This window comes from Oncorhynchus mykiss, chromosome 10, assembly GCF_057628025.1.
Source record: "Oncorhynchus mykiss isolate SJ-2025 chromosome 10, ASM5762802v1, whole genome shotgun sequence".
Taxonomy (NCBI): domain Eukaryota; kingdom Metazoa; phylum Chordata; class Actinopteri; order Salmoniformes; family Salmonidae; genus Oncorhynchus; species Oncorhynchus mykiss.
Window position 1 is genome coordinate 29186255 of NC_143031.1, and position 25718 is coordinate 29211972.

The 25718-nt window shown below is 42.9% G+C and overlaps 1 protein-coding gene across 2 annotated transcripts in view; it reads right to left on the bottom strand.

The window, feature by feature from the left end:
* The window catches only part of LOC110533613 (delta-sarcoglycan), a 271937-nt gene that overhangs the window by 100872 nt on the left and 145347 nt on the right, over positions 1-25718 (bottom strand). Inside the window, exon 1 of one of the 2 annotated variants that reach the window (XM_021618006.3) lies at positions 18947-19345. The exons of the other annotated variant lie outside the window; for it this stretch is intronic. The gene's annotated coding sequence lies outside the window, so the exon portion shown is untranslated. Of the gene's footprint in view, positions 1-18946; positions 19346-25718 lie in introns of those variants that run through there. 2 annotated transcript variants of the gene reach the window in all.

Here is a 25718-nt window from a genome sequence, read left to right on the forward strand (position 1 = left end):
AAAGATGGGTACTAATAGTAAACTTAGAAAAAACTTCAATCATGATCTTTCAGAAGAAAGCCAGATCCCAGTGAAACCAGTACCAGTTTACCTACAGTGGAACTACACTGAAACACAGTTCCAGCTATAATTACCTGGGCCTGGAGAAAAGTTAATCAGGGGAGTTTTAGGCTGGCTGCAAAGGCCCTGAGCGAAAAAAAAACTGAAGAGCATTTCATGCTATCAAATCCAGAAATACAAATATCCCAATAAATATTTGGTTAATAAGTGAGTATACACAATGGCCACAGAAAAATAAGTGTGTATACGGTATATACCTGCGTATACCCTCCACTACAACACTGCTCAGAACAGCCTCAATTTGTCAATGCATGGACTCTACAAGGTGTCTAAAGCATTCCACACGGATGCTGGCCCATGTTCACTCCAATGCTTGTCAAGTTGGCTGCTTGTCAAGTTGATGTCTACTACCATACCCTGTTCAAAGGCACTTTGTATGTGCGCCATTCACGCTGAATGGAACGCTGAATAGAACACATACACAATCCATGTCTCAATTGTCTAAAAGGCTTAAAAATCCATCTTTAACCTGTCTCCTCCTGTTCATCTACACTAATTGAATTGGATTGGATAACAGGTTAAGGGATTGGATAATAGCTTAAGGGATCATAAGGGATCATAGCTTTCACCTGGTCAGTCTACTGTTTGTCATGAGAAGAGCAGGTGTTCCTAATGTTCCCTTTCTCTAATCCCCATTACCCTTATTTATATTTTGCTGTTGTTGTTGATGATGTCACTATCTCACTTTGCTTTAGAAAGTGGCCTTGTAATTCATGCTAATAAAGCTTATCTGAATCTAAGAGAGAGAGAAAAACAAAGAAACCCTCCCACCGGTCAGCTTATAGTGTGTTGACAGGTCAGAGGGAATCAAGCGCATCACGCTTCTCGCCTCCCTCCCTTGGGAGAAGACAGTGATCGCAGATGCATTGGACTCTCATTGGACTCTCTCTCTCTCTCTCTCTCTCTCTCTCTCTCTCTCTCTCTCTCTCTCTCTCTCTCTCTCTCTCTCTCTCTCTCTCTCTCTCTCTCTCTCTCTCTCTCTCCCCACACTATGAGAGGCTAACACCTTAATCATTAGATTGTCATAAATGCTGTGGCAGGTTGTTGAATAACAGGTAACAGCCACAGTGGAGTGTGAACAGTGTACAACAACTGCATCCAAGAGGAGGTCTCTGGAGTAGGACTATGATGATGTGGAGCGCTGTACTGAACTGAGTCTATTGCTCAATAATACTGTGACGTTCACACATGTTGCCTATCAGGAGATGGTGTACTGACATTCCAGCCAAATGTGGGTGTATAATCAAAATGGCATACAGTACATGCCATCCAAATGCAGTAAATTCAAATGTAACAACACATGGAGAAATAACTACCATCAACTATCTATAAATAGCTATGGCCATCCACTCTTACAGTAAATGGTTAGCTGAAAACTTGATACTAACAGTGTCTCTTTAAGAGTAAGTGTTTTTGATACTGCTTCTGGGCTTGGAGGCTGACAGATAGAAGAGTATGTGGCTCTCATAGTTTCTGTTTAGCCCCTGAATTACAAAGGGATTGAGATGGAGCCAGAGAATATGAAACACCTTGTACTGGTTCAGTACCTCTCTCCCTCACGTACGCACACACACACATAGAGATAACACGCACAGGAATATACAGACAAAAACACACACAGACAATAGCACACGCAGACAGGAACACACAGGCATGAACATGTGCACACACACACACACACACACACACACACACACAGTTGCTAGGAAATACTCCACTATTGGAGGGCCTGCAGGGGATGGGAGCAGCTAAAGGCTTTATTTAACCAGATGGCACACTAGTTCTCTCACCAACAATATGACAAAATATTAATTCGGGACAAGAGGTGCTTCCCTTTCCCAGTGTTCATGTACATAGTATTTACAATAGGTTTAGAGTCCTTGTATCTTCACCCACACATTTCTCCCATTACCTTAAGATCAACAGGGCTACTTTGAATAGGAACATTTGCTGTCTATTTAATAGGGATTTTGCATATCAAATAAGAGTGTTTACAATATCAATTAAAACTTATTTTCTACTGTCCTTCTAGATGAAAATCCATGACTGAGTTAAGGATTTTTCAATAGAGAAACCACAAACACTCAGATAAAAGTATTTCATATTAGTACATCGGACTCAAAAGAACATGTCTTGGTTTGGCCACTTTCATGTAGACTTTGAGATAAAGCCAATGAATTTAATCTCTCTTGAGATCTCAACCCAATTATTACTACACTCTGCTTTCTTCTTGAGCACTTCTTGTTTTACATATTAAATGGATCCAATTCCATGTCAACCGAAAAGGTTGGGCCACAATCATAAAACAATTTCACTTTCTAAATTAGCAATTTCTTCAATAGGGTTGGATACAAGTAGCCGGTCAAGCAATTGCAAACAGTGGGGAGAACAAGTATTTGATATTTTTGTATTTCCTAATTACAAAGCATGTAGAGGTCTGTAATTTTTATAATAGGTACACTTCAAATGTGAGACGGAATCTAAAACAAAAATCCAGAAAATCACATTGTATGATTTTTAAGTAATTAATTTGCATTTTATTGCAGGACATAAGTATTTGATCACCTACCAAACAGTAAGAATTCCGGCAATCACAGACCTGTTAGCTTTTCTTAAAGAATCCCTCCTGTTCTCCACTCATTACCTGTATTAACTGCACCTGTTTGAACTCGTTACCTGTATAAAAGACACCTTTCCACCCACTCAATTAAACAGACTCCAATCTCTCCACAATGGCCAAGACCAGAGAGCTGTAGAAGGACATCAGGGATAAAATTGTAGACCTGCACAAGGCTGGGATGGGCTACAGGACAATAGTCAAGCAGCTTGGTGAGAAGGCAACAACTGTTGGCGCAATTATTAGAAAATGGAAGAAGTTCAAGTTGACGGTCAATCACCCTCGGTCTGGGGCTCCATGCAAGATCTCACCTCGTGGGGCACCAATGATCATGAGGAAGGTGAGGGATCAGGCCAGAACTACACGGCAGGACCTGGTCAATGACCTGAAGAGAGCTGGGACCACAGTCTCAAAGAAAACCATTAGTAACACACTACACCGTCATGGATTAAAATCCTGCAGCGCACGCAAGGTCCCCCTGCTCAAGCCAGCGCATGTCCAGGCCCGTCTGAAGTTTGCAAATGACAATCTGGATGATCCAGAGGAGCAATGGGAGAAGTTCATGTGGTCTGATGAGACAAAAATAGAGCATTTTGGCCTAAACTCCACTCGCCGTGTTTGGAGGAAGAAGAAGGATGAGTACAACCCCAAGGACACCATCCCAACCGTAAAGCATGGAGGTGGAAACATCATTCTTTGGGGATGCTTTTCTGCAAAGGGGACAGGACGACTGCACCGTATTGAGGGGAGGATGGATGGGGCCATGTATCGCAAGATCTTGGCCAACAACCTCCTTCCCTCAGTAAGAGCATTGAAGATGGGTCGTGGCTGGGTCTTCCAGCATGACAACGACCCGAAACACACGGCCAGGGCAACTAAGGAGTGGCTCCGTAAGAAGCATCTCAAGGTCCTGGAGTGGCCTACCAGTCTCCAGACCTGAACCCAATAGAAAATCTTTAGAGGGAGCTGAAAGTCCGTCTTGTCCAGCGACAGCCCCAAAACCTGAAGGATCTGGAGAAGGTCTGTATGGAGGAGTGGGCCAAAATCCCTACTGCAGTGTGTGCAAACCTGGTCAAGAACTGCAGGAAACGTATGATCTCTGTAATTGCAAACAAAGGTTTTTGTACCAAATATTAAGTTCTGCTTTTCTGATGTATCAAATACTTATGTCATGCAATAAAATGCAAATTAATTACTTAAAAATCATACAATGTGATTTTTCTGTTTTTTTGTTTTAGATTCCGTCTCTCACAGTAGAAGTGTACCCATAATAAAAATGACAGACCTCTACATGCTTTGTAAGTAGGGAAACCTGCAAAATCGTCAGTGTATCAAATACTTGTTCTCCCCACTGTATATGAGACAAAAACATAATCCCAATGCTTTTCAGGAGCACTCTAACTCACAAACCTGAAACATTTTCCTAAGAGGGTTGAAAAAATAAATAGTTTCATCCAGGTCGGCTGTTATATCTCAAGAATATACAGATTGTGGTACAGTCTGCATGGTCAGGTCAGGCGTTGTATATATTACAGACTGTTATTACACTTTGAGAAATGTCACAGTGCAATATATTCTCAAGCTAATGGTACGTCTTGTGGAACATGAAACCGTTATTTGATCAGGGCATGGTGGTTTTCCCTCTACCTTATCCTTCACCTACAGCTCTTCAGTATGCACAGTAACATCCTCCACTGGAGACAGTTTCTATACAGTAATACCATTACCTTTAGTACCAATCAGTCATTCTACTCTCTAACAAGACTTTGCAGAGTAAATTAGACACAGAGAGAGAAGCCAGAGGTGACCCTGTTTGCCCCATACTCACGGAGGAACTGACAGGCCAGGAGAGGGACCGAGAAAGGCCATAGACAACACATGCAACTCTACCTAGTATCTATATACTTACAGAGAGAAACACCTCTGGCAGCTTTGGTGTTATATGAGGAAAAGGACTGTACTCGACCTCAAGTGATCTGAATGAGACTCAATAGTATTTTGCACTGCTTTGAAGACAGAACAGCAGTCAGTAAAACTGTGCATGGATTTTTAAAATGACAAAATTGAGCCTGTGCAGGGAGGACTATTTAAAAGGCATGAGGTGACTAGTTGTAGTTAGAGAATAAAGGAAGTAATATTGAAGGAAGTGATCAATATGACACAATTAATGCCTTCATCATAAAACCTTCACATTTAATTTGTTGGTGCCCATGCCAAGAGGGGTGAATGACTCTTCAGGACAATTGCTTTTGACTGCTGCTCCCCAATTATCTTTTGCAGTGAGTTTGTGCATCCTAATGAAGCCCTAATGATCTGGGGAGAGAACCGAAAAAATCCTCCATGCAACCATGGAGGAGATGCTCACAGAATTTCAAGCCAACACGTCATGTAAAAATCTTCCCAGCGTGAAACAGTTGATAAATTGTTCTGATTGTGTTGTGATTGTGACGTCATGTTGTAAACATTTTCACAGCTTGAAAATGTTCCCAGTCAATAATTGCACGCACGTACGTGTGGATAGCTGAGCTCGTGCGGATGTTTCTCTCACACCCCCTCAAACTTGATTTAGCTAGCTAACTGGCATAATTAGCTGTAAACTGTTCGAAATGGTTTGTTCTCAAAGGTGTGCAGATTTAACTTGTTTGTATAGCTAGCTAGCTAACTAACTAACCAACTAACAAACAAATCATTTATATGCACTGTCAGTCGAAAACATAGCGCCCAAGTCTTAGCAATCGCAAAACATCTCTACGCACATCAACCCTCAGAATTTTGAAGCGCGAGTCCAGGTATTTATAAGTTGACCTCACGCCTCAACAAGCTTCTGTTGGTCAGAGTCAATACTCCTGGCCACCATTGATTGGCAGATGTGTGAAGCATATGAGCGTGCCCACAGAACAGTTTTTCGAGGTCGAGGGAGGGTGAGAGAGAGTTTTCAGCTATACCTTTCGTGGCTGAGATTGAATGACACTACACCGGCTCTGACGCTTGTCTTATGTGGCAGGGCTTGCAAAATATTACAGACTACAAAGGGAAGCACAGCTGCGAGCTGCCCAGTGACACGAGCCTACCAGCCGAGCTAAATCACTTCTATGCTCGCATCGAGGCAAGCAACAGTGAGGCATGCATGTGAGCATCAGCTGTTCCGGACGACTGTGTGATCATGCTCTCCGTAGACGACGTGAGTAAGACCTTTAAATAGGTCAACATACAGTGCCTTGCGAAAGTATTCGGCCCCCTTGAACTTTGCGACCTTTTGCCACATTTCAGACTTCAAACATAAAGATATAAAACTGTATTTTTTTGTGAAGAATCAACAACAAGTGGGGCACAATCATGAAGTGGAACGACATTTATTGGATATTTCAAACTTTTTTAACAAATCAAAAACTGAAAAATTGGGCGTGTAAAATTATTCAGCCCCCTTAAGTTAATACTTTGTAGCGCCACCTTTTGCTGCGATTACAGCTGTAAGTCGCTTGGGGTATGTCTCTATCAGTTTTGCACATCGAGAGACTGACATTTTTTCCCATTCCTCCTTGCAAAACAGCTCGAGCTCAGTGAGGTTGGATGGAGAGCATTTGTGAACAGCAGTTTTCAGTTCTTTCCACAGATTCTTGATTGGATTCAGGTCTGGACTTTGACTTGGCCATTCTAACACCTGGATACGTTTATTTACTACCATTCCATTGTAGATTTTGCTTTATGTTTTGGATCATTGTCTTGTTGGAAGACAAATCTCCGTCCCAGTCTCAGGTCTTTTGCAGACTCCATCGGGTTTTCTTCCAGAATGGTCCTGTATTTGGCTCCATCCATCTTCCCATCAATTTTAACCATCTTCCCTGTCCCTGCTGAAGAAAAGCAGGCCCAAACCATGATGCTGCCACCACCATGTTTGACAGTGGGGATGGTGTGTTCAGCTGTGTTGCTTTTACGCCAAACATAACTTTTTGGCAACAATGCAAAACGTTACATTTTGGTTTCATCTGACCAGAGCACCTTCTTCCACATGTTTGGAGTGTCTCCCAGGTGGCTTGTGGCAAACTTTAAATGACACTTTTTATGAATATCTTTAAGAAATGGCTTTCTTCTTGCCACTCTTCCATAAAGGCCAGATTTGTGCAATATACGACTGATTGTTGACCTATGGACAGAGTCTCCCACCTCAGCTGTAGATCTCTGCAGTTCATCCAGAGTGATCATCGGCCTCTTGGCTGCATCTCTGATCAGTCTTCTCCTTGTATGAGCTGAAAGTTTAGAGGGACGGCCAGGTCTTGATAGATTTGCAGTGGTCTGATACTCCTTCCATTTCAATGTTATCGCTTGCACAGTGCTCCTTGGGATGTTTAAAGCTTGGGAAATCTTTTTGTATCCAAATCCGGCTTTAAACTTCTTCACAACAGTATCTCGGACCTGCCTGGTGTGTTCCTTGTTCTTCATGATGCTCTCTGCGCTTTTAACGGACCTCTGAGACTATCACAGTGCAGGTGCATTTATACGGAGACTTGATTACACACAGGTGGATTGTATTTATCATCATTAGTCATTTAGGTCAACATTGGATCATTCAGAGATCCTCACTGAACTTTTGGAGAGAGTTTGCTGCACTGAAAGTAAAGGGGCTGAATAATTTTGCACGCCCAATTTTTCAGTTTTTGATTTGTTAAAAAAGTTTGAAATATCCAATAAATGTTGTTCCACTTAATGATTGTGTCCCACTTGTTTTTGATTCTTCACAAAAAAATACAGTTTTATATCTTTATGTTTGAAGCCTGAAATGTGGCAAAAGGTCGCAAAGTTCAAGGGGGCCGAATACTTTCGCAAGACACTGTACACAAGGCTGCGGGGCCAGACGGATTACCAGGACGTGTGCTCCGGTTATGTGCTGACCAACTGGTAGGTGTCTTCAATGACATTTTCAACATGTCCCTGATTGAGTCTGTAATACCAACATGTTTCAAGGAGACCACCATAATTCCTGTGCCCAAGAACACAAAGGCAACCTGCCTAAATGACTACAGACCCACGTCATGTTCGTAGCCATGAAGTGCTTTGAAAGGTTGGTAATGGCTCACATCAACACCATTATCCCAGAAAGCCTAGACCCACTTCAATTTGCATACCACCCAAACAGATCCACAGATGATGCAATCTCTATTGCACTCAACACTGCCCTTTCCCACCTGGACAAAAGGAACACTTATGTGAGAATGCTATTCATTGACTATAGCTCAGCGTTCAACACCATAGTACAGTGTTTAACATCATAGTACCCTCAAAGCTCATCACTAAGCTAAGGATCCTGGGACTAAACACTTCCCTCTGCAACTGGATCCTGTACTTCCTGACGGGCCACCCCCAGGTGGTGAGGGTAGGTAGCAACATATGTGCCACTCTGATCCTCAACACTGGAGCTCCCCAGGGGTGCATGCTCAGTCCCCTCCTGTACTCCCTGTTCACCCACGCCTGCATGGCCTGGTACGACTCCAACACCATCATTAAGTTTGCAGACGACACAACCGTGGTAGGCCTGAACACCGACAACGACGAGCCAGCCTATAGGGAGGAGGTCAGAGACCTGGCCGGGTGGTGCCAGAATAACAACCTATACCTCAATGTAACCAAGACAAAGGAGACGATTGTGGACTACAGGAAAAGGAGGACCGAGCACACCCCCATTCTCATCAATGGCCTGTAGTGGAACAGGTTGGGAGCTTCAAGTTCCTTGGTGTCCACATCACCAACAAACTAGAATGGTCCGAACACCAAGACAGTTGTGAAGAGGGCATGACAAAGCCTATTCCCCCTCAGGATACTAAAAAGATTTGGCATGGGTCCCCAGATCCTCAAAAGGTTCTACAGCTGCAACATTGAGAGCATCCTGACTGGTTCCATCACTGCCTGGTATGGCAATTGCTCGGCCTCTGACCGCAGGGCACTACAGAGGGTAGTGCGTACGGCCCAGTACATCACTAGGGTTAAGCTGCCTGCCAGCCAGGACCTCTACACCAGGCGGTGTCAGAGGAAGGCCCTAAAAATTGGTTAGAACCAAAAATCAGACCAAAGGACAGATTTCCACCGGTTTAATATCCAGTGCGCGTGTTTCTTCGCCCTAACAAGTCTCTTCTTGTTGTTGGTGTCCTTTCGTCCTGGTTTCCTTGCAGTAATTTGACCATGAAGGCCTGCTTCATGCTGTCTCCTCTGAACAGTTAATGTTGAGATATGTCTGTTACTTGAACTCTGTGAAGCATTTATTTGGGCTGCAATCTGAGGTGCAGTTAACTCTTATAAACGTATCCTCTACAGCAGAGGTAACTCTGGGTCTCCCTTTCCTGTGGCGGTCCTCATGAGAACCAGTTTCATCATAGTGCTTGATGGTTTTTGTGACTGCTCTAATATGGACTTGGTCTTTTACCAAATAGGGCTATCTTCTCTATACCACCCCTACCTTGTCACAACACAACGGATTGGCTCAAACACATGAAAAAGTTCCACAAATTAAGTTTTAGCAAAGCACACCTGTTAATTGAAATACATTCTAGGTGACTACCTCTTGAAGCTGGGAAGGCAGGTAGCCTAGTGGTTAGACCGTTGGGCCAGTAACCGAAATGTTGCTAGATTGAATCCCTGATCTGACAAGGTAAAAATCTCTCCTTCTGCCCCTGAACAAGGCAGTTAACCTCCCTAGGGTACGTGGGATGCTAGCGTCCCACCTCGTCAACAGCCAGTGAAACTGCAGGGCGCCGAATTCAAAACAGAAATCCCATAATTAAAATTCCTCCATCATACATGTGTTTTACACCATTTTAAAGATACACCTATTGTAAATCCATCCAAAGTAAACCAAATCAAACGATTATGTTAGGTCAGAGCCAGAAAAACAGAAAAACACAGCCATTTTTCCAGCCAAGGAGAGGAGTCACAAAAATTTGAAATATAGATCAAATTAATCACTAACCTTTGATGATCTTCATTAGATGACACTCATAGGACTTAATTTTACACAATACATTTATGTTTTGTACGGTAAAGTTTACATTGGCGCGTTATGTTCAGTAGTTCCAAAACATCCGGTGATTTTGCAGAGAGCCACATCAATATACAGAAATACTCATAATAAACATTGCTAAAAGATACAACTGTTATGCATGAAATTTTAGATCCACTTCTCGCTGTGTCAGATTTAAAAAAAGCTTTACGGAAAAAGCACACCATGCAATAATCTGAGTACGGCGCTCAGACACCAAAACAACCCATGTTGTGTAGTCAACAGAAGTCAGAAATAGCATTATAAATATTCACTTACCTTTGATGATCTTCATCAGAATGCACTCCCATCAGAATGCACTCATATCCATCATGTATGTCCAAATACCTCCTTGTTGTTAGCGTGTTTAGTACACAATTCAAATTCATGACGCGCGGTCACTAGCAGCAGACTAAAAGTCAAAAAGTTCCGTTACAGTCCGTAGAAACATGTTAAACGATGTATAGAATCAATCTTTAGGATGTTTTTAACATAAATCTTTAACATAAATTTTTAACATAAATAATTTTCCAACTGGAGAATTCCTTTGTCTGTAGAATTGCAATGGAACAGAGCTAACTATCACGTGAACGCGCGAGACTGAGCTTGTGGCTCTCTGGCAGAGCCCTGACTCATTCTCCTCTCATTCGCCCCCACTTCACAGTAGAAGCATCAAACAAGGTTCTAAAGACTGTTGATATCTAGTGGAAGCCGTAGGAAGTGCAATTTGACCCCATAGACACTGTATTCGATAGGCCAAGAGTTGAAAAACTACAAACCTCAGATTTCCCACTTCCTGGTTGGATTTTTTCTCAGGTTTTTGCGTGCCACATGAGTTCTGTTATACTCACTCACAGACATCATTCACACAGTTTTAGAAACTTCAGAGTGTTTTCTATCCGAATCTACTAATTATATGCTTTTATGGCTGAGTAGCAGGCAGTTTAATTTGGGCATGCTTTTCATCCAAAATTCCCAATGCCGCCCTCTACCATAGAGAAGTTAACCCACTGTTCCTAGGCCATCATTGTAAATAAGAATGTGTTCTTAACTGACTTGCCTAGTTAAATAAAATAAAATATAAAAAAGCTGGTTGAGAGAATGCCAAGAGTGTGCAAGGCTAAAGGTGGCTACTTTGAAGAATCTCAAATATAAAATATATTTTGATTTGTTGAACATGTTTTTTGTTTACTACATGATTCCATGTGTGTTATTTCATAGTTTTGATGACTGCACTATTATTCTACAATGTAGAAAATAGTAAAAATAAAGAAAACCCCTTGAATGAGTAGGTGTGTCCAAACTTTTGACTGGTACTGTAGTTCAAAAAGAGGGTAGTTGAGAGCTGTTTTCGCAGGAACTACTTTTGCAGCAAGATGCCAAACTTGACAGGGAACCTAAGTGCATCAAGAGCAAGGGCGTAGTGCTGCCATAGCACAGAGGAGCGGCACTCTCTCACTTTTTCAATTTTAGAATACACAGAGTTGGTAAAACTATTTCTGGAAAATGAATTTGATAAATTCTAATTAAATTATTTTGATTTTGAAAAAAATCTCAGTTCCCAGTGTGTCTGCCTTGATGTTCATAAAACTCACCAATTGTTACCCATTTCGGAAAAAAATTGTATGTCGCAAGTGACTTCACAGGAGAGCCGTTTGAACATAAAAAAATGTTTTTTTTTAATCAAAATGTGTTTATTGGCAGAAATGCCTTCTCGAATGTGAACTTTAATGTACCTTAATAACAAACTTATATGCCATCTGTAAATACGAATACATTTTTAAATTACAAGCCCTGTTGGTTAAGCCACAGAAAAAGTGAGCAACCTTCCCACTAGCTATGATTACCTGGGCATGCCGAGAGAGGAGTTCAGATTGGCCTGCCATAGAAGCTCATCAGTCTGTGTTGGTAATCCTGTCGAACTCAACTTGAAAAAAAATGTTTTGTGTAGTGGAGCTGCGTAAGTGTTGCTCTCCACTTTCTGGAGGACCAAGTTTTGAAATCAGTGGAATTAGAGTATGATAACTAAAGAGATGGTGAAAACACCTGTCTCCGGATTACATCTTCAAACTAAGGGCATGGCATTCCTGACAGGGAGACACGTGCATGCACGATGATGTATACAGGTAAGATAGTCTAGTGTTAGCTAGCTACATTTTTAGATATTACATGATTTCTAATTATGACAGAAAGTGGTTTCATTTCAAGCTAAAGTGTACTGTTAGCTATCTAGCTAACATTAGCTGGCTGGCTCCCTAGCTAAAGTTATTATTCATTTCCCAGAGCCGTTTGATATTCTAGATAGAGCCTAATGTTAGCTAGCTAACATTGAACATGGTTGGTTAGCTCCCATTACTGTGGCATTGTTGGCACTGTTCATTGTTGTTTAACTAGCTAACGTTAGCTGGCTGGCTCGTTAGCTAACGTGACGTGTGTGAACTTACACTTTGTTTACCTAGCTAGCTAGCTATATGTCTTAAGCTAAAGTGTACTGTTAGCTAGCTAGCTAAGATTAGCTGGCTGGCTCCCTAGCTAAAGTTAATATTCATTTCCCAGAGCCGTTTGATGTTCTAGATAGAGCCTAATGTTAGCTGGCTAACATTGATCATGATTTGGTTAGCTCCCAGCACTGTGTCATTGTTGGCACTGTTCATTTTTGTTTAACTAGCTAACATTGGCTGGCTGGCTCGTTAGCTAACGTTACGTGACGTGTGTACAACACACGTTGAATATGGCCAGTGTCAGTAAACGTCTGCAAAAAAGCGTAATGAAATTGTTGCCAGCAGAGATGGTTAGGCTGTTTTCATGTTATCCAGAGGTAAACAAAACACCGGCCAGAGTGTCAAGTGTGCACTTTCAGAGTGAAACGAGATGGGTAGCGCTAAAGCTTAGGGTGAGGGTGTGAACGATAGATAGCAAAATATTCAAAGGCGATTTTCTCAAAAGTGAGTTTACATGTTGATCAACTTTCAAAGCAGAATTACTTTCCCGTTGTTCCTGAAATGCAGTGTATGATATACCATTTTGTAGCTCTGAGTCCATTTATCTAATGTAAAAAACACCATTTCAAATTTTGCTACATAAGACCAAATCCAGGTGGAAAGTCACAATTAGTGTATGAATTGATAGCTCACCTTTCTGTTGTACAGTATATGTATTCTGTAATAGGGTTTATTGTAACCATGTGTTCAAGCTAATCAAATCACGCAATACGGAATACAATGAAATGCCAACTCGCAGTAAAGCTCTCCCTTACATTAGGCTATATCCTACAAATATCTATACCATGTAATCGTAGGCCTATTAGGCTATAGGCCTACTGCAAATTATTGTTGTTTGTCCCTGAACTGTCCGAATGCGCCGAGCTATCCTTCAGCTATCCTGCAGCACCACAAGTTGGTTCATATTCTTTAACAAAATTGAGCGATCCTGGTGCTGTCTTTTCAGCACTACGAAGGGCGCACCAATCGCTTAAAATGACATAAAATGAGGCAGGGGGGAGTGGAAGGGGGGAAAAATAAGGAACTTCTCAGTCGGCCCTGGAGGCCTTATGTAAAAACATTTTCACAAGGGCTATTAGCAGGACAATAGACACGATGTGGTCCCAAAAACGTCTCTCTGACATAGGGTCCAGCATATCTCTTGATGATGATCGGACTCGAGCCGACACGGGATGCTTTCAATAATTAACTTTTCATTATTTATTTATTTTTCCATATTTTCTCGTTATGTAGCCTACAGTAGCCAACAGTGATGCCTCTTGCACATCTCAGTACAAGAGGCATCACTACAGTCCCTGGTGCGAAACCAGGCTATATCACATTCGCTGTGATTGGGAGTCCCATAGGGCGGCCACAATTGGCCCAGCGCCATCTGGGTTTTGCCAGGGTAGGCCATCATTGTAAATAAGAATTTGTTCTTAACAGACTTACCTAGTTAAATAAAGGTTACATAATGTCATGTGTTTTGTTTAGTAAATTGTTTTGTAAATATTAATTCACATTTGTGCTGCCACTAAATAAACAATGAATTATTTAAGTCAATATTTTTATTATTAAAATATTTTTTATGATGGAGGGAGGGTGAATAGGGAGTTAAAATGTTTTACCCCAAAGGGTACTTCAAGGGAACCTTTATAAGGGGTGCTTTGAATAACCTTTATCAAGGGATCTTCAAAGAACATATAGTGGTTCCCCCACAGTTTCAATTTGAAGAGCACCTAAAGGATACTCCAGGAACCTTTTCTTTTTAGAGTGTAGGAGTAAATGTTAGCTGGCTTTTCAAAGCCGAGCATTCAGAGGTCAAGACAGCAGGTGTGTGTGTGTGAGAGAGAGAGAAAGAGTGAGAGAAAATATCAAAACACACACAGTAACGTGTGTTAATGAGTTCCGAGAGCTGATCTGTTATTCAACAATTAGTTTTATAGCCCGGCTACTGTGTGAAAATGCTCCAACAAGCAATAGTCTACCCATGCGTGGGGAAACTATTTCAGCACCGTTTCGCACTGCTCTGAGACAAGAAAGACTACTTAATAAACATATACATTTTAAAACAGTTATTGTTATTAACCCTGCATTGTAATTGTATAAAAGCCCCTTAATGCATGTGCATTTCTTGTTTACCTTTCATATTAACAACGTTATTGTCCGGTTGAAATATTATAGATCATTTAGGCTAAAAAAACAACCTGAGGATTGAATATAAAAATCGTTTGACATGTTTCTATGAACTTTACGGATCCAATTTGGATTTTTTGTCTGATTGTTTTGACTGAGTTTGAGCCTGTGGATTACTGAAGAAAACGCACTAACTAAACGGAGGTTTTTGGATATAAAGAGACTTTATCGAACAAAAGGAACATTTATTGAGTAAATGAATGTCTTCTGATTGCCACCATATGAAGATCATCAAAGGTAAGGGATTAATTTGATCTCTATCTCTGAGTTTTGTAACGCTTCTGCTTGGCTGGTTACTGTTTGTAATAATTTGTCAACTGGGCTATGTTCTGGGCTAGGTATGTTCTGGGCTAGGTATGCTTTCGCCGAAAAGCATTTTATAAATATGACACTGTGGTTGGTTTAACAAGAAGTTAATCTTTAAACCTATGTAAAATATGTTTTGTTTTCTGAATTTTTATAATGAGCATTTCTGTAATTGAATTTGGCGCTCTGCAACCTCACTGGATGTTGGCGGCTGAGAGTGCCTGCAACCCAGAAGCCCAGTTTGATACGTTCCTTCATGGATTATCACAGGAGAATAAAAATTAGCTTGCAGCCCGAGAGCTGCCCATGGACCTTGAATCCCTCATAGCCTTGACCATCCGGAAAGATGTATCACTTAAGATCCCTCGGAAATTACAATGGGCTGTCGACTCACCTCCTCTGAAGCCCATTCAACTGGACAGGGCTAGATTGTTTCCACCAAGAGATGTCTGTTTTGTGGCGCAACGGGACGTTTGTTATCTACCTGCCCATTAAAAGACCTGCTCATCAGTTGTTACGAGTACACTGGCGAGTTTCCAATCTCTCACTACTCGTCACTCCCTCTATGCTACCCTGTTGTGGGGAGACCAGTCCATCTGACTGCTCATTGACTCTAGCGCCGACGAAAGCTTTATGGACACTACCCTGGTGTCAGATCTGGGTAACGCCACTCAACTTCTTTCCAACCCGATGGATATCATAGTGCCAGATGGGAGCTCTATTGGCAGAGTCACTGACAATATGGTTCCTATCAACCTGCGAATGTCAGGCAACCACAGTGAGCCTATGCAGTTTCTGCTCCTGGAGTCTCCTCATGTACCCATAGTTTTGAGATTTTCATGGCTCCAGAGGCATAACCCCCTTATCGATGGAGCTACGGGTTCCATCATGGGTTGGAGTCCATTTTGCTATGCACATTGTCTGCAGTCGACGCAGACAATAACTCATCCACGCTGCAGCAACGCTTGGGTAAAGCTTTGGATCTGTCATGCCCTGGCCATAGAGAGGCTTTTATTCTCTATTTTGGGTAGGCCAGGGTGTGACTACGGTGGGCATTCTAGTTTCTTAATTTCTATGTTTTCTGTTTCTATGTTTTGGCCGGGTATGGTTCTCAATCAGGGACAGCTGTCTATCGTTGGCTCTGATTGGGAATCATACTTAGGCAGCCTTTTTTCCTTTGTATTTTGTGGGTAGTTATCTTTGTTAGTGGCACTATAGCCCTAGTAAGCTTCACGGTCGTTTCTTCAACCATTCCCTGTTCCTCACCACCCATGGTTCCACATATCCTTGGACATTATCACGAGTCTCCCTGTTTCAGATGGCAACACCACCATCCTTACGGCGGTGGATAGGTTTTTCAAAGGCGCCCATTTTATGCACCTTCTTAAGTTGCCCTCAGCTAAGGAGACGGCCCAGCTCATGGTGCAGCACATCTTCCGGATCCATGGACTTCCGGTCAACATGGTCCGATCGTGGTCCTCAGTTTTCATTCCGGTTCTGGAAGGCGTTCTGCACCCTCATTGGGTCATCGGCCAGCCTGTCCTCTAGTTTTCATCCCCAGTCTAGCAGTCAGTCGAGCGAGCCAATCAGGACCTGGAGACGACTCTTTGTTGCCTCGTCTCCACCAATCGCACCACCTGGAGCCAACAACTCGTGTGGGTGGAATATGCCTGGAAAACCCTTCCATATTCTGGTACTGGTCTCTTGCCTTTTGAGTGTTCCTTGGGATATCAGCCCTCACTCTTCCCAGAACAAGAGGAAGAGGTCAGCATACCTTCTGCCCAGATGTTCGTCTTTCGCTGTCGCAATATCTGGAAGAGAGCAGGGACCATTCTTCTCAAGACCATCTCCAGGTACCTCTGCAGCTGGCCTTCTGTTGTCTCGCACGCTCCATATACATCCCACTTTCCATGTATCTAGAATTAAACCCCTATCTCACAGCCCTTTATGTCCTGATTCCAGGCAGTGTATTCCAGTACCTGGTTGACTGGGAGGGTTATGGCCCGGAGTTGGGTCCCCACCATTAATATCCCGGACCGAGCCCTCGTTGTGAACTTCCGCCGTCTACACCCCAGTCAACCAGGTCTGTCCCAGGGTAGGACGCCAGATGTCACACCCTGATCTGTTTCACCTGTCTTGTGATTGTCTCCAACCCCCACCTGGTGTCTCCCATTACCTCGTGTATTTGGACCTGCGTTTTCTGCTTGCCTGTTGCCAGTTCGTCTTGTCCCATCTAGTCCTACCAGCGTGTTACCGTGTTGTCCTGTGCTTTAGTTTTTGTTTTTCCTAGACTTCCAGTTCTGACCTTTCTGCCTGTCCCTGATCTTGCACCTGCCTGACTGATTTGGAATACGACTCTGTTCCTGCCTTGACCTACCGATTGCCTGCCCATTGTACTGTAATAAACTCTGAGACTCGTACTAACTGCCTCCTGTGTCTGCATCTGGGTCTCAGCCTGAGCCGTGATAATAAGCTATAATGCTAGGCTATTCAATTGGCTACATCTGTTGGTACAATTCTTTTTTACATTTTTGCTCCCTAACCTAAAAACAAAATACACCACTGATCAAGTGGCTCCTATTCAAAAGCCTAATCCGTACATTATCACTCTGCATCTCTCCCTCTCTCTCCTCTCCCTCTCAATCTCTCTCTCACTTTTCCCTCTCTCTCCTCTCCCTCTCAGTCTCTATCTTTTCTCATCTCTCTCTCTCTCGCACTCTGGTTTCCAGTGAGCAGAGAATATCACTGCACAGTCGAGCTAGATTTTAAGCAGATGAGAACGAGCTCTCCTTTTGAAGTGTGTCTGTGTTATATACTGAGCCTTGGCATAGATCCTTGTGAGAAAAACTCAGACATTTTCAGTAAACTCCGTCTCTGGGGCAGACTGGAAAGGAGCTGTTGAATCTCATAGGCCTTCCTTTCACATCTGATGCAGAGGAATGGACACCTTCTATTTGGCTTGTTTGCTCACAGAAATGCAGGAATGCACAGTAAAATGCACAATAGAGTTTGCAATGAACAGCTGACACTGCACATTAAGGAAATACTGTGCATGTGTGAATGTACATACAGTACATACAATACATGCCAGTACTGTACATGTGAGAGCCAAAAATGGGTGTTCACATGTGTATGGATGTTCAAAGAGAGTGATATATTGTGAGAGTGTGTCCAGTAGGAATATGTGGGTGCTTTTATTCAGTGGCTTTATACAGAATGAATAACAGTAATGTCCCCATCTCTGTCATCTCAGTTTACTGTGTTTTTCTCTCTCTGAGAAAATATCTACATATCCTGCCTCCTCATGGATTCCTAACACCGGCCCCTCTGCTTATGACTCACGAGGTCACAGGAAATATCAACAACGCGAATAAACACTTAACACCTGCTTGGATCCTTAACACCTGCTTGGATCCTTACTGCTATATCAGGGTTTAGTACTGTCCCCATGGACACACAGCAGCTGTTGTTCACAACACTATTTTGGGAAGAGTTTTGCCAAAGTCCACCCCTCCTAACTCTGCCAATACACATAGGCTATACATAGACATACCAGTAGCCACTACCCCCTCCTACCCTGCTGAAACTAGTCAATATAAAGCATGCAGCCCCTCTCAATAGGCCCCCAGAACAGTAAGGCTGCTGCTGTCTGAACTCTTTCCACAGTAAGTGCGTTGTTACTTATTTATAGCAACACGTATCCCAGAGGGGCAAAGTAATTGAAACCAAATGTGATGCCGACAGGACTGATATGGGGAAGTGGGCCGGTCAGCCCCAGCGTTCACTCGCTAGCAGCCCCGAGGTTTACAGATCAACACCCTTGGAAATATTTTTTGCAATTCATTTTTATTAAATAGTTGTGGCTTTCCACCTTCGTAACTTCTCCTGGCAATACATTAATTTCCAGCCTCAGTCCAGAGGTCTCCGTAAACAGCGGTTCTAAAATATACTTTTGTGAACGTCGGGAAAAACCTGAAGCAAAAGACAGAGCTACTGAGACTAAACTAAAAATACTATTTTCAAAAGATAAAGGCAAAATGTCTTTAGTTTCTTCAGAACAATGAGGCAATAGTGTTTTAAGTAAAGAACAGGCTTCTTTCTCCATGCATACTCCCCCTCCCACCAGTCAACAGTTATGAGTTGGAAACTTAAATGTCCCCCTAAAACAAAGGACAGGAACTGAGCGAAAACTTAACTTACCTCTCCCTCTGTCTTGCTCTCCTTCTCCTTTATCTCTCTCTCTTTCTCTCTCAGGGCTCTCAGTGAGCTCTCACTAAGTCAGGGAGTGTCAGGCAGATAAAAGGAGATTGAGCTCCTCTTAAAAAGTTGCATGAGGCCTCCTCTGACAGACTCCAGGCAGCCCCCTTGTCAGCTTTTCCAATAACACACAGGGCCAAGTCCCTGCCCAATTCGTGAGGTATTTCCTGGACACTACGCGCACTCTGTTATCCCAGCCATCTCATTGGAGGCTCTTTTTACGCCTGCTATGTTAGGTTAAGTTGGAGGCTACTCTACTCCGCTCTGCTGTGCTACTGGTGGGGACTGGAGATTCTGCACCACACTGGCTTCTAGTGCTGAGTTACAGCCTTCTGGTCACCAGCCAGATTTAGAAGCCCAGACACATGTGGGAAGTTACAGGCAGGGCTGTCTGACGATGTGTGTGTGTGTGTGTGTGTGTGTGTGTGTGTGTGTGTGTGTGTGTGTGTGTGTGTGTGTGTGTGTGTGTGTGTGTGTGTGTGTGTGTGTGTGTGTGTGTGTGTGTGTGTGTGTGTGTGTGTGTGTGTGCGTGCGTGGGTGGGTGCGTGTATGGGTGTGTTTGTATGTATGTGTTGCATGTGTCTTTTGGAGGGTGGGAGGGGGTATGGGGGGGTATCTCTGAAAGAAAAGAAGGACTGTAAAAATAGAAGGAAAAAAACATTCCCCTCCTCCACTTAATATGCTGTGGCCTGCCAGTCCAACAAGCAAGGGAGGAAATAACCACAAAGGTTCTCCTACACAGCACTTTCTTTTACTCCCCCTCCCAGCCACAGCGTGGTCAGAGCTGATGAATAATAGTAATCATTGTTTAACAGGCACGGCCCATCCAGCATCTTAATAAGTGGTCAGTGAAGACAGCCCAGAGACACCAGGGAACGTATGGTGTTGTTGTTGGTGGTGGTGTGGAGCTTCAGCTGCTTGGGTTCATGATTTTTTTATCGATAAAGGGAAATCCCTAATAAGCCAGCAGCACGAGACACAATGCTCCTGAGCTACTTGACTTGCATGTGGAGATGTAGCCTACAGTTTTAATACAGTACATCTGGGGAGTTATCATTGCTGTTTTAAAGAAATGTTTAAAGATTCCAAGAAGAAGCTGTGAAGAGGAATACAATCTTTGAAAAAAAGGTCCCATCTAGAACCTAAAAGGGTTCTTCGGCTGTCCCGATAGAAGAACCCTTTGAATAACCCTTTTTGGTTCCAGGTAGTACCCATTTGGTTTACATGGAACCAAAAAGGGTTCTACCTGGAACCAAAAGGGTTATCCCATGGGGACAGTCAAAGAACACTTTTGAAACCTTTTTTTATGTAGGAGAGATAGAACATCAAAACAAGAGCATTTGTGAATTTCAGGAAGGTTAAAGCTTTGGCTTACTCTTGGCTTTGTTGTGTTGTTGTGTGAATCTCACCTCTGAGACAATTCCCCAACCTGTTATATGAATATCCAGGCTAGAATTGACAGTGAATCCTTCCAGGGCTCATTTTTTATTTTGATATGGGTTTCAAAACTACCAATTAGAGTGATATTCCATCGACAGGATTTAGAGCTGGTCCAAACACAAGCAGCCTTAGAAAATGTGGATTGTGACACAGATGTCATCATGAATAAATATACGACAATTCATTCTTCCACCAACAACATTCACTGCTCTCTCTCCTTTCCAAACACCTGCTCTATTTCTGAAATATAGGCCCTTAATTCCCTGATTATTTGTAACACCATTATGAGTAAGATTTCACAAGTCATCAAAGATCGTATTATGGGTCACTTAATAACAATATTGAACGCATAGATAATTGTCTGATCATAGAGATACTGTATTACATGAACAGAACATGTCAAAAGATTAACTAAGTGAACTAAGACCGCACTCAATGAGCTGTATACTGCCAGAAGCAAACTGGAAAAGGCTCATGCAGAGGCGGCGCTCCTAGTGGCCGGGGACTTTAATGCAGGGAAACTCAAATCTGTTCTTCCTAATACAATCAAAAACTAAAGTAGGAAGCACCAGTGACTCAGTCAATAAGAAAGTGGTCAGATGAAGCAGATACTAAACTACAGGACTGTTTTGCTAGCACAGACTGGAATATGTTCCGGGATTCTTCCGATGGTATTGAGGAGTACACTGGCTTCATCAATAAGTGCATCGATGACATCGTCCCCACAGTGACCGTACGTACATACCCCAATCAGAAGCCATGGATTACAGGCAACCTCCACACTGAGCTAAAGGTTAGAGCTGCCACTTTCAAGGACTCTAGCCCGGAAGCTTATAAGAAATCCCGCTATACCCTCCGACGAACCATCAAACAGGCAAAGCGTCAATACAGGACTAAGATTGAATCGTACTACACCAGCTCCGACGCTCATTTGCTCATTGCAAACTATTACAGACTACAAAGGGAAGCACATTCGTGAGTTTCCCAATGACACAAACCTACCAGACAAGCTAAAGAAAGGAGATGATCGTGGACTTCAGGAAACAGCAGAGCACACTCCCACCCACATCGAAGGGACAGTAGTGGAGAAGGCGGAAAGTATTAAGTTCCTCGGGTACACATCACAGACAAACTGAAATGGTCCACCCACACAAACAGTGTGGTGAAGAAGGCGCAACAACGCCTCTTCAACCTTAGGAGGCTTAAGAAATTTGGCTTGTCACCTAAAACCTTGACAAACTTGTACAGATGCATAATTGGGAGCATCCTGTCGGCTGTATCATCGCCTGGTACGGCAACTGCACCGCCCTCAACTGCAGGGCTCTCTGTAGGGTGGTGCAGTCTACACAATGTATCACCGGGGGCAAACTACCTGCCCTCTAAGACACCTACAGCACCCGATGTCTTAAAAAGGCCAAAAAGATCATCAAGGACAACAACCACCCGAGCCACTTTCTGTTCAGCCCGCTACCATCCAGAAGGCGAGTTCAGTACAGGTGCATCAAAGCTGGGACCGAGAGACTGAAAAACAGCTTATATCTCAAGGCCATCAGACTGCTAAACATCACTAACTCAGAGAGGCTGCTGCTTACATATCACTGGCCACTTTAATAAATGGATCACTAGTCACTTTATAATGCCACTTTAATAATGTTAACATATCTTACATTACTCATCTCATATGTACATATTGTACCTTATACCATCTATTGCACCTTGCCTATGTTGCTCGGCCACCGCTCATCCATATTTTTATATCTACATGTTCTCATTCCATCCATTTAGATTTGTGTGTATTAGGTAGTTGGTGAATTGTTAGATTACTTGCTAGATATTACTGCACTGTCGGAACTAGAAGCAAAAGCAATTCGCTACAATTGCATTAACATATGCTAATCATGTGTATGTGACCAATTAAATTTTAATTGATTTGAAAAATTACTTCTATGCTCTCTTCGAGACAAGTAACACTGAAAAATTCATGAGAACACCAGCTGTTCCGGATGACTGTGTGATCACACTCTCCGTAGCCGAGTAAGACCTTTAAACAGGTCAAAATTAACCTGCCTAAATGACTACCGACCCGTAGCACTCACGTCCGTAGCCAGGAAGTGCTTTGAAAGGCCGGCCATGGCTCACATCATCACCATTATCCCAGAAACCCTAGACCCACTCCAATTTGCATACTGCCCCAACAGATCTTCAGATTATGCAATCTCTGTTGCACTCAACACTGCCTTTTTCTACCTGGACAAAAGGAACACCTATATGTGAGAATGCTATTCATTGACTACAGCACAGTGTTTAACACCATAGTACCCTCAAAGCTCATCACTAAGCTAAGGACCCTGGGACTAAACACCTCCCTCTGCAACTGAATCCTGGACTTCCTGACGGTCCGCCCCCAGGTGGTGAGGGTAGGGAACAACACATCCGCTACGCTGATCCTCTACACGGGGGCCCTCAGTGGTGTGTGCTCAGTACCCTCCTGTATTCCCTGTTCAGTCATGAGTGGATGGCCAGGCACGATTCCAACACCATCATTAAGTTTGCCAATGACACAATGGTGGTAGGCCTGATCACCGACAACTATGTGACAGACTATAAGGAGGAGGTCAGAGACCTGGCCGTGTGGTGCCAGGACAACAACCTCTCCCTAAAAGTGACCAAGACAAAGGAGATGATTGTGGACTACAGGAAAAGGAGGGCCGAGCACACCCCCATTCTCATCGACAGGCTGTAGTGGAACAGTTGAGAGCTTCAAATTCCTTGGTGTCCACATCACCAACAAATGGTCATGGTCCAAAAACACTAAGACAGTCGTGAAGAGGGCACGACAAAGCCTATATTGTCCCTCGGGAAACTGAAAAGATTTGTCATGGGTCCTCAGATCCTCAAAATGTTCTACAGCTGCACCATTGAGAGTATCACCACCTGGTATGGCAACTGCTCGGCCTCCGACCGCAGGGCACTACAGAGGGTAGTGCTTACGGCCCAGTACATCACTGGGGCCAAGCTTTCTGCCATCCAGGACCTCTATACCAGGTTATGTCAGAGAAAGGCCCTAAAAATTGTCAAAGACTCCAGCCACCCTAGTCATAGACTGTTCTCTCTGCTACCGCACGGCAATTGGCACCATAGCGCCAAGTCTCGGTCCAAAAGGCCGGTTCTAGCCCCCAAGCCATACGACTCCTGAACAGCTAATCAAATGGCTACCCAGACCCCTCTTTTATGCTGCTGCTTCTCTCTGTTTATAATCTATGCATAGTCACTTTAACTCTACCTACATGTACATATTACCTCAATTACCTTGACTAACCGGCGCCCCTGCACATTGACTCTGTACTGGTACCCCCTGTACCAGTAGAGGGGGTACCAGTACCAGTGTTTAATTATTTGTTACTTTTATTTTCTATATTCAATTTTTTACTTAAAACTTAAAGCATTGTTAAGGGCTTGTAAGAAAGCATTTAACTGTAAGGTCTACACTTGTTGTATTCGGCGCATGTCACATAACATTTGATTTGATTTGATTAGCTGACTATTGGAATCAAGTGACAGACCATTATTACATTCCAACCAATCTTCCTGTTTATAGCTAAACTAGCTAGTTAACCATCCAGGCTAGCCAGCTAAGCTAACTAGGCTAGCTAGTTAAGTTAACTAGCTAGGTTTCTTCAACACTTGTCCTGCAGGCGCTTTGGCTCTACTGTTGGTTATGATCACTCACAGCGTTTGATTCATTTACTGGAGTAATTGCTGGGGATTGAAAGTCACCTCTTTTGAGTGACCTGCAAATAGACCAGGCTCTGATAGACAGACTCTCACAACTTGATCACTTCTCACCTGGAGCTATTTTCGTGGTGACGTTCTACCATTACTCCACTTAGATTTGGAAATGATCAATTAAGGGCTCATTTTATTAGTAGTAATCACACCTGTGAGGAGAGGGGCATTCTTCTTACCAAACCACATGACCTTTGTGTTGGAGGTGTTCAGAACAAGGTTAAGGGGAGAGGAAGCTTGTTGGACACTAAGAAAGCTTTGTTGTAGAGCGTTTAGCACAAAATCCGGGGAGGGGCCAGCTGAGTATAAGACTGTATCATCCTACTGCCTGAGCTATGTTGTTGATGTAAATTGAGAATTGTTAGATTGAGCAAAATACCTGTAAACTTTTTCAAGAGAATTGGGGGAGGATGCAGCTACAAGAAGTAACAAAGTAAGTACTCAAAATTGGGTATTCATAGGAATATGTGTCAGGGTAAGTTAGTGTTTTTATTAAACATGACAGCACACTCACTTGATGCAAAGTACTTGCTGGGAAAAGTCCTACATAGCAATTGAGTCTATGAAACTTAGATATAGAATCACTTCTTTACAGCCTGACACTTCTTAAACGGTGAGATATTTTCCCTGTTCTCTTTTAACTCTACTGCTCTTTCAGATGATACATGCATTTTTACATCACTGAAAGTTGAGCATTGAAATAACTGAGAAAGTGCTGGAATCACTGACAATCATTGAGTCTGTCACTTACGGCAGCCTATGCAATGCATGTAAGAGGATTCCTGCACTGTCACTCTTTCTAACTTCTATGCCCATTTTGTGGTGCCCAGGAAAAAGTGAAATTTTACCACATGCAATTTTAATGTGACACATTAGACCTTGCTTTTAAATGTGCAGTATATGCAGAAACACTGGTGATAACGGAGTTTACATTATCCCTGTTTGAGAACAAGTGTACCTTTAGAGGAACTACCCCACCGGTTCCACAATATAATAACACACAAATAGAGATAGCACAACACAGTGCTGAAAAGATGCTTCTTGGGCATTATCAGCAAATCAATTATGCATTGTGTCCAGAATAGAAAGTATTGAATAGATGTCTGGTACATTTTTTAAGTCGGCGCTATTCTCCTAGCGTCTCATCGCCCATTTGAGCTTTTGCAACACTTTCAGACTGCACAGCTTTGACACCCACTGTAGGCAAATTAAAATAAATCATATGTTACCTCTCAGGCAGGTCTTCCCAGCATTGTCATAAAAAATACAAACATGTTTCTGCTGCTATAATCAAACTATTGCTCACTTTTGTTTGGACGTGTGGATGTGTAAAAGGCTATTGATGGGCATTTAGTACTAGTGTGCTTTGGAACTAGAGAGGAATTACATAGAGATGGGGCAGGGTGAATAATCATAGTGGCCTGCCAGAATAGCAGTGTTATTAGACATAAATGATACTGCGCTTCCTCTTCACTCCAGTAACCAGAGT